A 14,757-nucleotide genomic window follows, 5' to 3' on the forward strand; every position below is an offset into this window, starting at 1 on the left:
TTTAATAAGATGGCTGTCGACTATGTGACTCAGCTGACTTGTCCAAACCTGATTGGCAGCTTCTCTCCACCGCACTCCCTATGATCGACAGGTTTCTCCTCATGTTATTGAGTTATGGGGAGCTGGGCAAAAAGAAGCCCTCATGGACGTGCCTTGGTCTATTCATACCATGCTGGCTTTTCAGAGTAAGTTTTCTCTGAAACACCACAGCATTTCAGAGTAAAACATACAGGGCTGCAATAACACAGTCGGTATCTGATTTGTATTGCTCATGGTTCGGGCAGCATGAATCAGCTGACAGATTTCCTGGGCTGCAGACATTGCTTTATGCAGTCATCAGTAGTGTTGAGCCACCCCCGTAGTGTTCGAGTTCAGTTCGGTTCGTCGAACACCCGTGTGTTCGCCGAACTGTTCGTCGAACTGTTCGTCGAACACCTTCGAACACCGTTAAAACCAATGGCAGGCAAACAAAAACACATAGAAACACATAGAAAACACCTTCAAAGGTGTCCAAAAGCTGACAAACTGCTCAGAAGACACAACTAACACATGGAAAAGTGACAAGTACATATAGTCATGCGAAAAGAAAAGAGGTGGAGGAGTAAAAGGAGGGGGAGACACAGATATAGGCATGTCATGCCCTTCTAAAATCCAAAAAGTGAGAAGCCGACACGTTCAGTCCGCTCCTGCCCGTGCCACCTCCGCGTCGCCGGGTTTGTGCCAGAGCCGCGGTGAACCCTGACGGCCAGCCCCCCTCTCCCAATACTGGTGCCTGTCCGCTGGTGGGTCGAGCGAGCCCCCCTGTGGTGGAGGCAGCTCTAAGCTTTTTAATTTAAATTGTCTCTCTAATTTGAATGAATACACTTTAAATCCATTTACAAGGATCTATTGGAGGGCAAGTCTCATGCCAGCAGCCGCGTAATTCCAGCTCCAGTAGCGTCCACTAAAGCTGCTGCAGTTAAAAAGCTTTTATAAGGATCGAGCTCGGCTGTCCACCGCAAGGCATCCTACTGCCAGTCCCAGCCCCTATGCCTTGGGGTGCCTCCTGATGCTCTTCACTGAGTATCCCGTGGTCCCGAAGCATTTCCTTTGAAAAAATTAAGTGTCCAAACTACAGGTGGTGTAGCTTGCTTAACAGCCGGGATAATCCGCTGACTAGCAGACACTGCTACTAGGCACAAAGTATTTCCTGGGCTAGATGCAGTTAAAAATTTGTAATTAGATACTCTCTTTGGATGCTGAGAAAGCATTTCATAGAGTCTCCTGGCACGCCATATATGATTCTCTTAAAAAGCTTGGGGTAGGGGTCTAGGGGACCCTTTTATAGCCAAAATCACGGCCCTGTATCGCAATACGTCACCTAGGCTGAAGATAAATGGAACTGTAGCACCCTGAGGGCTCGGTTGCTACAGAGGTATTGCACCTCACCCAGAGGTGTGATATCTCACTCTCAGGTAAGGATGTAGTGTGGATCAGGACCCGACACCTGCATGTGTAGCACCCTGAGGATTCGGCTGCTACAGGGGTATTGCACCTCAACCCAGAGGTGTGATATTCCACTCCCGGGTAAGGATGGAGTGTGGGACTGAGCTCGGTAGGCTGCATGTGTAGCACCCTGAGGATTCGGCTGCTACAGGGGTATTGCACCTCAACCCAGAGGTGTGATATTCCACTCCCGGGTAAGGATGGAGAGTGGATCTGAGCTCGGTAGGCTGCATGCACTACATACATCCCATTTCCGAGGAACAGACCAACGGTACTCCCACTTAGAAATGTGCAGGTACGACCGAGTCTGTTCCTGGCTGGAGTGGGAGGGGGGTGGTACATCCCAAGTAGTGTAGGGGCAGATAGGGGGAGCAGCCTGGGTAAAGTTAGGAGCTCATTGGGTGCTGGTCACCTGAGCTCACACATAGAGGGATATATAAGGTGGGCACCAACTAGAATCAGGGTCAGACGCAGAGAGTCAGATGCAGAGAGGATCAGCTGCAGAGAACAAGTCAGGAGAGGAGAGAAGAAAGACCAAGACCCAGAGTGAGAGAGGAGAAAAGAGAAAGACCCAGAGCACAGAAGAGAAGGGACCCAAGAACCCAAATCAGAGCACCGGGTGAGGAGTCAGCAAAAGGGTACCGGAACCCAAACTGGTGGGGGTAAAAACAATCCCCAGCCAGAGACCGGAGACCGTGGGCAGTGTCTGCCACGGTCACCCACCACATTCACCCCGAAGGCACACCACATGAAGGGTCAGGGAACCCAGGGCCAAGGGTGTCCCAACAGAAGGCCCGAGGGAGCTGGACCTAGGTGGATCACTGGTGGGGACGGCTGAAGAAAGGACAGAGGGAGAGCTCAGGGCCACGCTCCGGACTTGTTTGGGGGTTGGCTGGATCCAGGACCTGGTGGACGCAGCACGGCTCGGGTGGTCACTAGCAGCTGGAGTGACCAGTACAACATCTGCAGTAAGTAAACACCCTTAACTGCACAACCCGACTCTGTCTTCACTGCCGTCTGCACTACACCACTACAACCCCCATCCTCTGCGCCTGTCCCCTCTGAGGCTATACCCCTCCCGTTGGGGGTTATTTCACCAAGCTGCGCACCCACCATCAGCCTCAGCGGACCCTGCTGCAGCGGCGGCCACAGTGACCGCATCACAACGGGTGGCGTAGTCGACACAAAAGAACTTTAGTAACATCTGTAGAACTGCCACATCACACTGAGCTTGACGCCCTGGGCACGGGACCGGGTCACAGCCGCTCGGAGACTACAACCCCCCATCTGATCTGGTGCCGGGTATTCCCCTCAAAAAGGAATATGTCCCAGGGGGCGCGTCACATGCACTACATACATCCCATTTCCGAGGAACAGACCAACGGTACTCCCACTTAGAAATGTGCAGGTACGACCGAGTCTGTTCCTGGCTGGAGTGGGAGGGGGGTGGAACATCCCATGTAGTGTAGGGGCAGATAGGGGGAGCAGTCTGGGTAGTGATAGGAGCTCATTGGGTGCTGGTCACCTGAGCTCACACATAGAGGGATATATAAGGTGGGCACCAACTAGAATCAGGGTCAGTTGTAGAGAACAAGTCAGTTGGAGAGGAGCCTGTCTGATGCAGAGAACAAATCGGCAGAGAGAAGGAAACAGCAGCCCTGGAGAGAGAGAGAGTGGAGCAGAGAAAGACCCAGAGGGGGAAGACTGAAGGGACCCAAGAACCCAAATTAGAGCACCGGGTGAGGAGTCAGCAAAAGGGTACCGGAACCCAAACTGGTGGGGGTAAAAACAATCCCCAGCCAGAGACCGGAGGCCGTGGGCAGCATCTGCCACGGCCACCCACCATATTCACCCCGAAGGCACACCACATGAAGGGTCAGGGAACCCAAGGCCAAGGGTGTCCCAACAGAAGGCCCGAGGGAGCTGGACCTAGGTGGATCACTGGTGGGGACGGCTGAAGAAAGGACAGAGGGAGAGCTCAGGGCCACGCTCCGGACTTGTTTGGGGGTTGGCTGGATCCAGGACCTGGTGGACGCAGCACGGCTCGGGTGGTCACTAGCAGCTGGAGTGACCAGTACAACATCTGCAGTAAGTAAACACCCTTAACTGCACTACCCGACTCTGTCTTCATTGCCGTCTGCACTGCACCACCACAACCCCCATCCTCTGCACCTGTCCCCCCTGAGGCTATACCCCTCCCGTTGGGGGTTATCTCATCAAGCTGCGCACCCACCATCAGCCTCAGCGGACCCTGCTGCAGCGGCGGCCACAGTGACCGCATCACAACGGGTGGCGTAGTCGACACAAAAGAACTCTTAATAACATCTGTAGGACTGCCACATAACACTGAGCTTGACGCCCTGGGCACGGGGCCGGGTCACAGCCGCTCGGAGACTACAACCCCCCATCTGATCCGGTGCCGGGTATTCCCCTCAAAAAGGAATATGTCCCAGGGGGCGCGTCGACTTTGGCGTAGTCGGCAGGATTACGTGCCCGCAACACCCGGGTACTGCGTGCCTGAAGAAAAGTGCAAGTTTACCTCAGAAAGAAGTCTCCCGCCGGTTCCGGAGGGTCCACGCCATCGGACTCCATCACCAGTCGTTTCCCGCCGATTGTCCGCCATTTCCAACTTGTTCCCGCCATCTGCAGAGTTTCCCGCCACTGGGCGACGCTTCCCGCCAAAACCGCAGATTTCCCGCCTTGGAAGAGCAGCGGACGCCATTATGGGCGTGCCAAAGGAGGGCAAGAGGCCACCTCCCATCGTGGGCCGGGACAGAAAATGGCGCCAAAAGTGGAAACCGCCCCCACCAACAGAGACTGTGATGTTGGAGGTGTCTGTCAGCGTGAAAGAACTACCCCTGGAGCTGACAGTCACCGAGTTGCCCCGGGACCGCCCTCGAGGTGGGAGGAGACGAAAGAGAAGAGAAAAGATGGGTGCCGCTTGGAGCAGTCTGGAGCGAGCGCACCCGGAGGCAAGAAGTCTAACGAGGAGTAGCAGAAAAGCTCACCCGGAGATGTCCAGAGAGCAGAGCAGCACCGGCCCGCTGGCCAGGAGCCTGCTGGAAGAAGAGCAGAGCAGCACCGACCCGTTGGTCAGGAGCCTGCTAGACACCACGACCCCACTAGGCCTAGTGGAGGTCCTTGCACAGCTCCCCCGAGACCGGGAGTGTGCACAGACTGCCCTGGAGGGCCTCGCACGGAGGATGGCCCGGGTACAGCGCGAGATATTGGCGAAATGGAGCCGGGAGATGGCCCAGCAAGCTGAAACCAAGACCCGGAGCACGCCAGCCAAGATGAGGAGACAGACCGCCTCTGAGGATGGCGCGGGAGGACCCAAGGCCGGAGACGGCGTCGAGGAGGGAGCCGAACGCATGGAGGCAGGTAAAGGGGACGCCTATACCCCAAGCCGTGACACCGCTTACCTGCCCCAGCTCCCCGTCGCAGAGCCCGAAAGTCCCCCTGCTGTGCCCGAAAACGCCATGTCACCGACGCAGACTAGGCCCCAACCGGAAGCCGCCGCCGCGACCCCTGTGACGTCACACGCCTCGACCCCGAGCGTGACCAAGCAGGAAGTACCACCAGCCTGGTCGCAGGGCCTAGAATTCCCGGGCGCCGCAACACCAACAGCGCCCCCTACCTCCGCGGAGCCTCCGGCCTGGCCGCAAGGCCAGGTAGCCCAGGGCGCCGCCGTCCACCTTACGCCCTCCACGTACACCGCCTGACGGAGGAGGAGTTGCGGTGCGAGGAGGAGGAGCAAGAGGACCCGGACGGGTCTGAAGTAACAACCAGCTGTAAGCAAAGAGCAGGAGGAAGACGCCGTTGAGTGCGGCAGAGCAGGTGCTGTAGATAGTTACCCAATCGGGGTATAAAGAAACTGAAACTGTTGATACTTATATATAGTCCCCGTTGGGACCAGCTGAGTGAACTGTTCACCCGTTAACCCCTTAATCCCACAGGCTGAGGACTGTGAGCAGCCATTCCCTTTCCCTCCTTAACTGGCCGAGGACTGAGAGCGGCCATACCCTTGTACATAGTTGCGCTTCCTAAAGCGCCCCCTACCGGTTTTATAGGAAAACCATGTTTTCTAGAAAGACTGTCGCACTTTTCCCGGACACACGTTGCACAGTGTCCGGAGGAGGAACCTGAAACAAGAGACGACGAGAATGTTATATGAAAAGTTTTATATATATAATGTTTTATATGTTTTATTATGTTTATATGAAAAATTTTGTATGTTTTGGTGTCTTTGTCTTTACAGCCCGAGGACGTGCTGTGATTTACCAGGGGGGAATGTAGCACCCTGAGGATTCGGCTGCTACAGGGGTATTGCACCTCAACCCAGAGGTGTGATATTCCACTCCCGGGTAAGGATGGAGTGTGGGACTGAGCTCGGTAGGCTGCATGCACTACATACATCCCATTTCCGAGGAACAGACCAACGGTACTCCCACTTAGAAATGTGCAGGTACGACCGAGTCTGTTCCTGGCTGGAGTGGGAGGGGGGTGGAACATCCCATGTAGTGTAGGGGCAGATAGGGGGAGCAGTCTGGGTAGTGATAGGAGCTCATTGGGTGCTGGTCACCTGAGCTCACACATAGAGGGATATATAAGGTGGGCACCAACTAGAATCAGGGTCAGTTGTAGAGAACAAGTCAGTTGGAGAGGAGCCTGTCTGATGCAGAGAACAAATCGGCAGAGAGAAGGAAACAGCAGCCCTGGAGAGAGAGAGAGTGGAGCAGAGAAAGACCCAGAGGGGGAAGACTGAAGGGACCCAAGAACCCAAATTAGAGCACCGGGTGAGGAGTCAGCAAAAGGGTACCGGAACCCAAACTGGTGGGGGTAAAAACAATCCCCAGCCAGAGACCGGAGGCCGTGGGCAGCATCTGCCACGGCCACCCACCATATTCACCCCGAAGGCACACCACATGAAGGGTCAGGGAACCCAAGGCCAAGGGTGTCCCAACAGAAGGCCCGAGGGAGCTGGACCTAGGTGGATCACTGGTGGGGACGGCTGAAGAAAGGACAGAGGGAGAGCTCAGGGCCACGCTCCGGACTTGTTTGGGGGTTGGCTGGATCCAGGACCTGGTGGACGCAGCACGGCTCGGGTGGTCACTAGCAGCTGGAGTGACCAGTACAACATCTGCAGTAAGTAAACACCCTTAACTGCACTACCCGACTCTGTCTTCATTGCCGTCTGCACTGCACCACCACAACCCCCATCCTCTGCACCTGTCCCCCCTGAGGCTATACCCCTCCCGTTGGGGGTTATCTCATCAAGCTGCGCACCCACCATCAGCCTCAGCGGACCCTGCTGCAGCGGCGGCCACAGTGACCGCATCACAACGGGTGGCGTAGTCGACACAAAAGAACTCTTAATAACATCTGTAGGACTGCCACATAACACTGAGCTTGACGCCCTGGGCACGGGGCCGGGTCACAGCCGCTCGGAGACTACAACCCCCCATCTGATCTGGTGCCGGGTATTCCCCTCAAAAAGGAATATGTCCCAGGGGGCGCGTCACATGCATTACACCACATTGCCGTGGGGCAGGGCGACCAATATGCCCCTGAGATGGGCACGACAGTCCCTGTCCCTGGCTGGAGTGGGGGGGAGGGAACACTGAGGAAGGGGAACCCTGTAGTGCAGGAGCAGGGAGGAAGCAGTTCCTGGGTGCATTGAGAAGGGAGTATAAAAGGTGGGCACCATCTTAGTTCAGTGCAGAGAAGTCTGAGCAGAAGTGGCAGGGAGCAGGGGCTCTGCATGAGCTCTGCTCCGGAGGCGGGCCTAGTAACAGAGGCCCAGGCCTGGAAGAGGGAGAAGGATGGAAGAGGAGCGGAGAAGGCTCCAGGAACGAGGAACGAAGGGATCCCAGGGGTGCGGACGGGCGAGTCGCCACCGCACGCCCGAATCCACCTGCGTGGAGGGGTCAGGCCAAAGGGGGAGACCGGTCCCCGAAACTAGTGGAGGCAGGAAACGACCCTCAGCTAGAAACAGGAGGCTGTGACATTTTATGTGGCGCAGCCCCTCGCTACACCCGCTAGGAAGGCACCACATAGGGTCAGGGAAACTGGCGCCAAGTTTACCAAGAGGAGGCCCGAGGCAGCCGGACAGAAGGGTTGGTAAGAAAGGCCAGACAAAGGACACACAAAGGGGGTCCTGTGAAGCGCTCCAAAGTTATCTGGGAGCTGTCTGAGCCCCTCACCTGGTGAGCACAGTACGACGTGGGCAGCCGTTACCTGCAGACGTGGTCTGGATAATAAGAACTGTGAGTAAAGGCCCTGGACTGCATCACTGACTCCGTGTCGTTACTGCTGCTGCCCTGCACCATCACCCCCATCCTCCGCATACACTGCCCTGAGGCTATACTCCTCCCGTGGGGAGTTATGCTACGCTCTGCTGCACCCACAACACCAGCCTCAGCGGTCTGCCCTGGAGCGGCGGTTCACTCTGACCGCAATCCACGGGTGGCGTAGTCGGACATTTAAACATCAAAACCACATAAATAGTTCCGCCACTGGTTTGACCGCCCTGAGCCACGGAACCGGGTCGCCGCCACGGAGACTACAACCACCAGCATCCACCAAAAAGGGTCCGGCTCCGGGTGTCCCAAGGCCCAGGGGGCGCGTCAGAACATTTTCATCACCTTTCACAATCACCAATGGGACAAGGCAGGGATGTTCTCTGTCCCCTCTCTTATACATCCTAGTGACGGAGCACCTGCTCTCATCAATTCGCCATAACCCCAATATTAGGTGGATTGAGGTGGGAGGCACCGAGTACAAGTGCTCTCTATTTGCTGATGATGTCCTAGTATATATCACTCAATCACATATATTCATCCATGCTGTTATGGCTGAAATAGATCACTTTGTTACATGGTCAAATTTTAAAATCAATGCAGCGAAGTCTGAGGCCCTCGATGTCTCCCTCCCCAAATCCATATAGGATTCCATCCAGTCCAACTTTCCCTTTGCCTGGCCCTCACAGGGTATCAAATACTTAGGAATTCCTATTCATAGAGACCTCTCCCATCTATGTTATCTTAATTTTGGGCCCTTTATTGAACAACTCCATACAGACCACGGTTGGCAAGTTAGAACTGTAAGATTCACTACGTGAACCACTGGTGTTTTGTGGAAAAGCACATGTACACTGTGTTCCAAATTATTATGCAAAAAGTGTTTAGGAGTGATAAGGGAAGAATTTGTTTGTTTGTCAGTTAAACTCATTGATGGTGATGTGTGTCAGGGCTCTTTATATCACTGTAAGCAATTGCAGACACCTGTGCTAATTAGTTTGGCAGGTGTGTCCAATGAAAGGCAAGACTACTTAAGAAGGCTGTCTCACATTATTAAGCAGCCTACATTTTCTGCCAAAATGGGAAAGAAAAAGGATGTGTCGGCTGCTGAGAAGCAACAAATTGTGGAGTGTTTAGGTCAAGGCATGACTACAATCAACATTGTGCGATGATCAGGATGAAGTGTCTTGGCAATCAAGAAGTATGTAGCTGATTCACAGTACACACGTGTGCGTGCTGATAAGGGCAAATTGAGGACTCTTTCCTACAGGCAATTACGTCAGGTTGAAAGAGCAGCGGCAAAAAAGCCTTGTCATAGCAGCAGACAAGTTTTTGAAGCTGCTGGTGCCTCCAACGTCCCCCGAACAACAAGATGCAGGGTCCTTCAGAGGTTTGCAGCTGTGCATACGCCATCCTGTCGACCTCCTCTATCCACTTCACACAAGCAGAAACGGCTCCAGTGGGCCAAACATTACATGAAGACTGATTTCAAAACTGTTTTGTTCACGGATGAGTGCCGTGCAGCGCTCGATGGTCCAGATGGATGGAGTGGAGGATGGCTGGTTGATGGACACCCCACGCAAACACGGCTACAGCGCCAACAAGGAGGAGGTGGAGTAATGTTTTGGGCTGGAATCATGGGGAGAGAGATTGTCGGCCCCTTTAGGATCCCTGAAGGCGCTAAAGATGAACTCCATAATGTATGTGGATTTTCTCAAACAGCACTTCCTGCCATGGTTCAAGAAGAAGAACCGTGTATTTCACAGCAAGATCATTTTTTTGCATGATAATGCACCATCTCATGCTGCACATAAAACATCTGCATCTCTGACTGATATGGGCATAAAAGGGGACAAACTTATGGTGTGACCCCCATGCTCCCCTGACCTCTACCCCATTCAGAACCTTTGGAGCATCATTAAAAGGAGTGTCTATGATGGCGGGAGGCAGTTCACATCTAAGCAACAGCTCTGGGAGGGTATTCTGTCCTCATGCAAAACAATTGAAGCAGAAACCATCCAAAACCTGACAAATTCAATGGACGAGAGAGTTCAGAAGCTCCTTTCGAACAAGGGGTCCTATGTGAAAATGTAACATCACCTAGAATAAAGTTTTGAGTTGAAAACTGTTTGATTTCAGTTTCTAACAACCTGCTAATGCTTATAATTTCAAAAATTACCATTTTTTTGGTCTTTATTAAAATGAAAAGGTTGATCGAAAAGTTTGGGGGATCTAAGAGTGTGGCAACCCAGTAGTCATGATTACTTCGAATTCTGACAATATGAGGGTCATGCTGCAGGTAGTGCAGCAAGAAGGCACTTATGTGTCTTGCGCATCTCGGAGCCCCAAAATTATTTTCCGGGCTAGATGCAGCTAAAAATTATTATTAATTTTAAATCTGGTGAAGCTTTAGTATAGATGGCCTAATAGGATCAGTGCTGCACACTGCTACAAAGCCCAAATTATTTTCCAGTCAAGATACAGATAAACATGATTAGTAATTTTAAATCTGGTGGAGCTTATTATAGATGGCCTAATAGAATCAGTGCTGCACACTGCTACAAAGCCCAAATTATTTTCCAGCCAAGATACAGATAAACATGATTAGTAATTTGAAAGCTTAAAACGGTTGGTAGGGTGATTTTAACCAATCATCAAGCTTTTACTCTCCCCAGGATGACACAGGGGTAGAAAAGTCGTTTCGGATCCATGATTTGTTCATCTTTATGAACGTGAGTCTGTCTACATTATCAGTGGAGAGCCGCGTGCGCTTATCTGTCAGCACACCACCAGCAGCGCTGAACACACGTTCAGACAGAACGCTGGCTGCGGGGCATGACAAGATCTCCAAGGCGTAAGTGGCTAGCTCCGGCCATTTATCCAGATTGGAAGCCCAAAAAGAGCAAGGGTCCAGTGACACAGTCATGGCTTCAATGTTTACTTGGAGATACTCCTGTACCATCGTCTCTAGGCGTTGACTATGTGTCAGACTTCTTGTCTCCTGTGGCCTTGCAAAGGATGGGCTAAAAAAGTGGTGAAATGATTCCGCAAAATTGATGTTACCAGCAGATACTGTGGTTCTGTTACGGTTTGAGTGCTGAACACTTGACGGTCCCACGGTTGGCAAGTTGGAACTGTGAGATTCACTACGTGCACCACTGGTATTTTGTGGAAAAGCACATGTAAGATTCTGCAACAGTCTCTGCTGATACTCCTGCATGCGTGCATCCCTTTCTATGGCAGGAATAATTTCTGGAAATTTACTTTTGTACCGGGGATCTAACAGTGTGGCAACCCAGTAGTCAGGATTATTTCTAATTCTCACAATTCGAGGGTCATGTTGCAGGTAGTGCAGCAAGAAGGCACTCATGTGTGTTGCGCATCCAGGAGCACCAAGTCCCTGTTGTGTTGGTGGCAAGGTAACAATCATGCTTCCTTCCTCTGTCCTCTCCCCCCAACCTCGCACAACAGAAATGTGATCAAGGTCTCCCTCATCTGATGAGTCTTCCATCAGTTCGTCCTCCACTTCTTCCTGGGCTCCTGCACCTTCCTCACTAGTTTGGCTGCTACCATGCGCCCTGGTAAAACCATCTCCCCCACCCTCACATGCCTGCCGCCTTGGTGCTGCCGACCGTCTGGACCTTGCAGACGTTAGCCCTTCCGCATACAACTCCTCTTCCTCTACTTCCTCCACCTCCTCTTGTGCCACCACCTGACTCCGAATTCTGTTTAACATGTGCTCCAGCATGTAAATCACCGGAATAGTCATGCTGATAATGGCATCGTCAGCACTAAACATCTTCGTCGCCATTTCAAAACTGTGCAGAAGGGTGCATAGGTCCCTGATCTGAGACCACTCCTCCAGCGTGATTTGCCCCACCTCTGGATCTCGTTGGCCCAGGCTATACGTCAGAACGTATTGCACCAGGGCTTGTCGGTGCTGCCACAGTCGCTGCAACATGTGCAGAGTTGAATTCCACCGGGTAGGCACATCGCATTTTAGCCGGTGAAGTGGCAGGCCCAACGACTTCTGTAGAGATGTAAGTCGCTGAGCTGCGGGATGCGAACGGCGGAAGTGAGCACACAGCGACCGTGCCCTCTGCAGAAGGCTATCTAGTCTGGGATAGTGGGCTAAAAATTGCTGGACAACCAGGTTCAACACGTGAGCCATACAAGGCACGTGTGTGACATTGCCCCGGCGAAGGGCCGCACCCAGGTTTGCAGCATTGTCGCACACGGCCTTCCCTGGTTTCAGGTCCAGTGGAGACAACCATTCATGAAATTGGTTCTCCAGAGCTGACCACAACTCCTCAGCTGTGTGACTCACATTTCCCAGACATTTCAATGTAAAAACCGCCTGATGACGTTGAGCCCTACTGCCAGCATAGTAAGGAGGTGTGCAGGATCCCTTCTGCGCAGTTAGAAAGCTTGTGGCATGACCAGACAGGCTTTGGGTGCAGGTGGAAGACCGAGAGGAGGTTGAGGAGGCAGAAGCAGTGGAGGAACTTTGACATAAAGAGGATTGACGCACAACTCGTGGGGACGGCAAGACTTGGACAGCAGCCCCTTGTCCTGCTGTCACCATAGTTACCCAGTGCCCAGTCAGCGACATGTAACGCCCCTGTCCATGCCTACTCGTCCAAGTGTCTGTGGTGAAATGCACCCTGTCACACACAGAGTTTCTCAAAGAAGCGGTGATGTTGTGTGCGACATGCTGGTGGAGCGCAGGCACACCTTTCTTTGAGAAGTAGTGCCGACTGGGCATCTGGTACTGGGGCACTGCGACGGACATAAGGTCTCGAAAATCCTCTGTGTCCACCAGGCGGAAAGGCAGCATTTCTGTAGCCAAGAGCTTGCAGATGGTGAAATTCAACCTCTTAGCTTTCTCATGGCTAGGAGGAAATGGTCTTTTACTTGTCCACATCTGAGGGACCGAGGGCTGGCTATTGTGCTTAGACGGGGTTGATAAGGGTGTCCCCGGCAAACTGCCTGTCTGTGAGGAAGATGCAGGCGGACATGTTAGGTTGCCTTGATCCAAAGGTGGTGCTATCGATGTCGGACAGCGCTCAACACCAGCAGGTGTTACCACCTCCAAAGAAAATGATGACCTGCCAATCACGCTGGCTGTTGCGGGTAAAGAGGTGGCAGGTCTGCGCCCCAAAACAGGTGTGACTGCTGTCCCCCCAGTCACAGAGGATGAAGAGGCCGCGGATGCACAAGATATGGCAGACGGTGGTTGGCCCGGCCGGCTAGGCCGCATTGTAGCACACTGAGCTTCCCACTGCAACTTATGCTTCATGTCCATGTGCCGGTTCATGCATGAAGTACTCAAACTATGTATTTTTTGGCCTCTACTTAGCTTTTGCTGACAAATGTTACAGATAACACGAGTTGGGTCATCTTTATCGATCTGAAAAAATGCCCAGGCTATGCAAGGCTTAGCACCCATGCGACCTGAAGAGCCACCACGACTTGTGGTGAGAGGCAGAGTTGTGTTTGAGGATGCAGTTGTTGACGTGCTTCCAGTACTACGTCTCTGTCCAGGAAGGCGCAACCTGACCTCGTCGTCACTAGCATCTTCCTCCACCTCCTCTGCTGACCTCATCTCTTGGCTGACTGTGGGTTGACAGTAAGTGGGATCTCCAACCTCATCATCATCACCCTGTGCATTATCACACCCGTCGTCCTCAGAGCCAACCTGTTCCTGCCCTGACAAAAAACTAAAGTTGTCGCTCCAATCAGGTATTTGAGTCTTATCATCGTCTTCCTCATTGTCTCCACCAACAGGAGTTACAGTTTGGGAATGAGGGTCTACATTATGGTCAGAACCTTCTGCGTCTGGTCCTGGATCTGACTCATAAAGATTCTGGGCATCAGTGCAGATCATTTCCTCGTCTGGATTCACAGAAGCGCTGGAGTCGACCTCTGATTCCCAGGCTATAGTATGAGTAAACAGCTCTGCAGACTCAACCATCTGTTCTACCTCATACTCAGACGGGCAGCTGGAGATTTGGGAGCTGTGAGGAAGCAAGTGCGATTGGGGTGACACCTTTGAGGACTGGAGTATTTGTGATGTTGAAGTTGATGTGGAGGAGAGCCCACTTAAAGGAGCACTTGATATCCGTTGAAGCACCTGCTGTTTTTGTGCCTCATCTGGAATTTGTAGCGATTGGCGTGGCCGTAAGAAAGGGATCTTATCACATTGTCCGCTAAAAGAAGTAGACATTTTAGTTTGGCTGGAAGATGGTCTTTCTTCTGCAGATGTTACTGTTGCTTTAACACCTACCCCAAGGACACAACCTTTTTTCCCCTTCCCAACACGCCTATTCCCCTTTCCACCAGCAGCAGGCCTTTTTCCACTCATTTTGGTGGTTAACTAATTCACAACTCTGGAGTTGTTTGCACAAAAAAACAATGGATGGGAACCGAGCAGAGCTGAGTGGCCAAACTGTGGTATTAGGCCAAAACTATTGGCTGGGTTAGATGCAGAAAAAAATTATATTCAATTTGCAACCTGATGGAGGTCAGTATAGATGGACTAATAGAACAAGTCCCACACACAGCTAGAAGCCCAAATATTTTTTCAGAGGTAGATGTAGAAAAAATTTTTATTCAGTTAGCAACCTGATGGAGGTCTGTATAGATGGATTAATAGAACAAGTCCCACACACAGCTACAAGCCCAATATTTTTTCAGAGGTAGATGCAGAAAAAATATATATTCAGTTTGCAACCTGAAGGAGGTCAGTATAGATGGACTAATAGAGAAAGTCCCACACACTGCTAGAAGGCCAAATATTTTTTCAGAGCTAGATGCAGACAAAAAATTATTTTGAATTTGCAACCTGATGGAGGTCAGTATAGGTGGACTAATAGAACAAGTCCCACACACTGCTAGAAGGCCAAATATTTTTTCAGAGCTAGATGCAGATAAAAATTATATTCAATTTGCAACCTGATGGAGGTCAGTATAG

The sequence above is a fragment of the Phyllobates terribilis genome, unplaced genomic scaffold (assembly GCF_046119375.1).
Source record: "Phyllobates terribilis strain yellow unplaced genomic scaffold, ASM4611937v1 Scaffold_1__5_contigs__length_1240528914, whole genome shotgun sequence".
Taxonomy (NCBI): Eukaryota; Metazoa; Chordata; class Amphibia; order Anura; family Dendrobatidae; genus Phyllobates; species Phyllobates terribilis.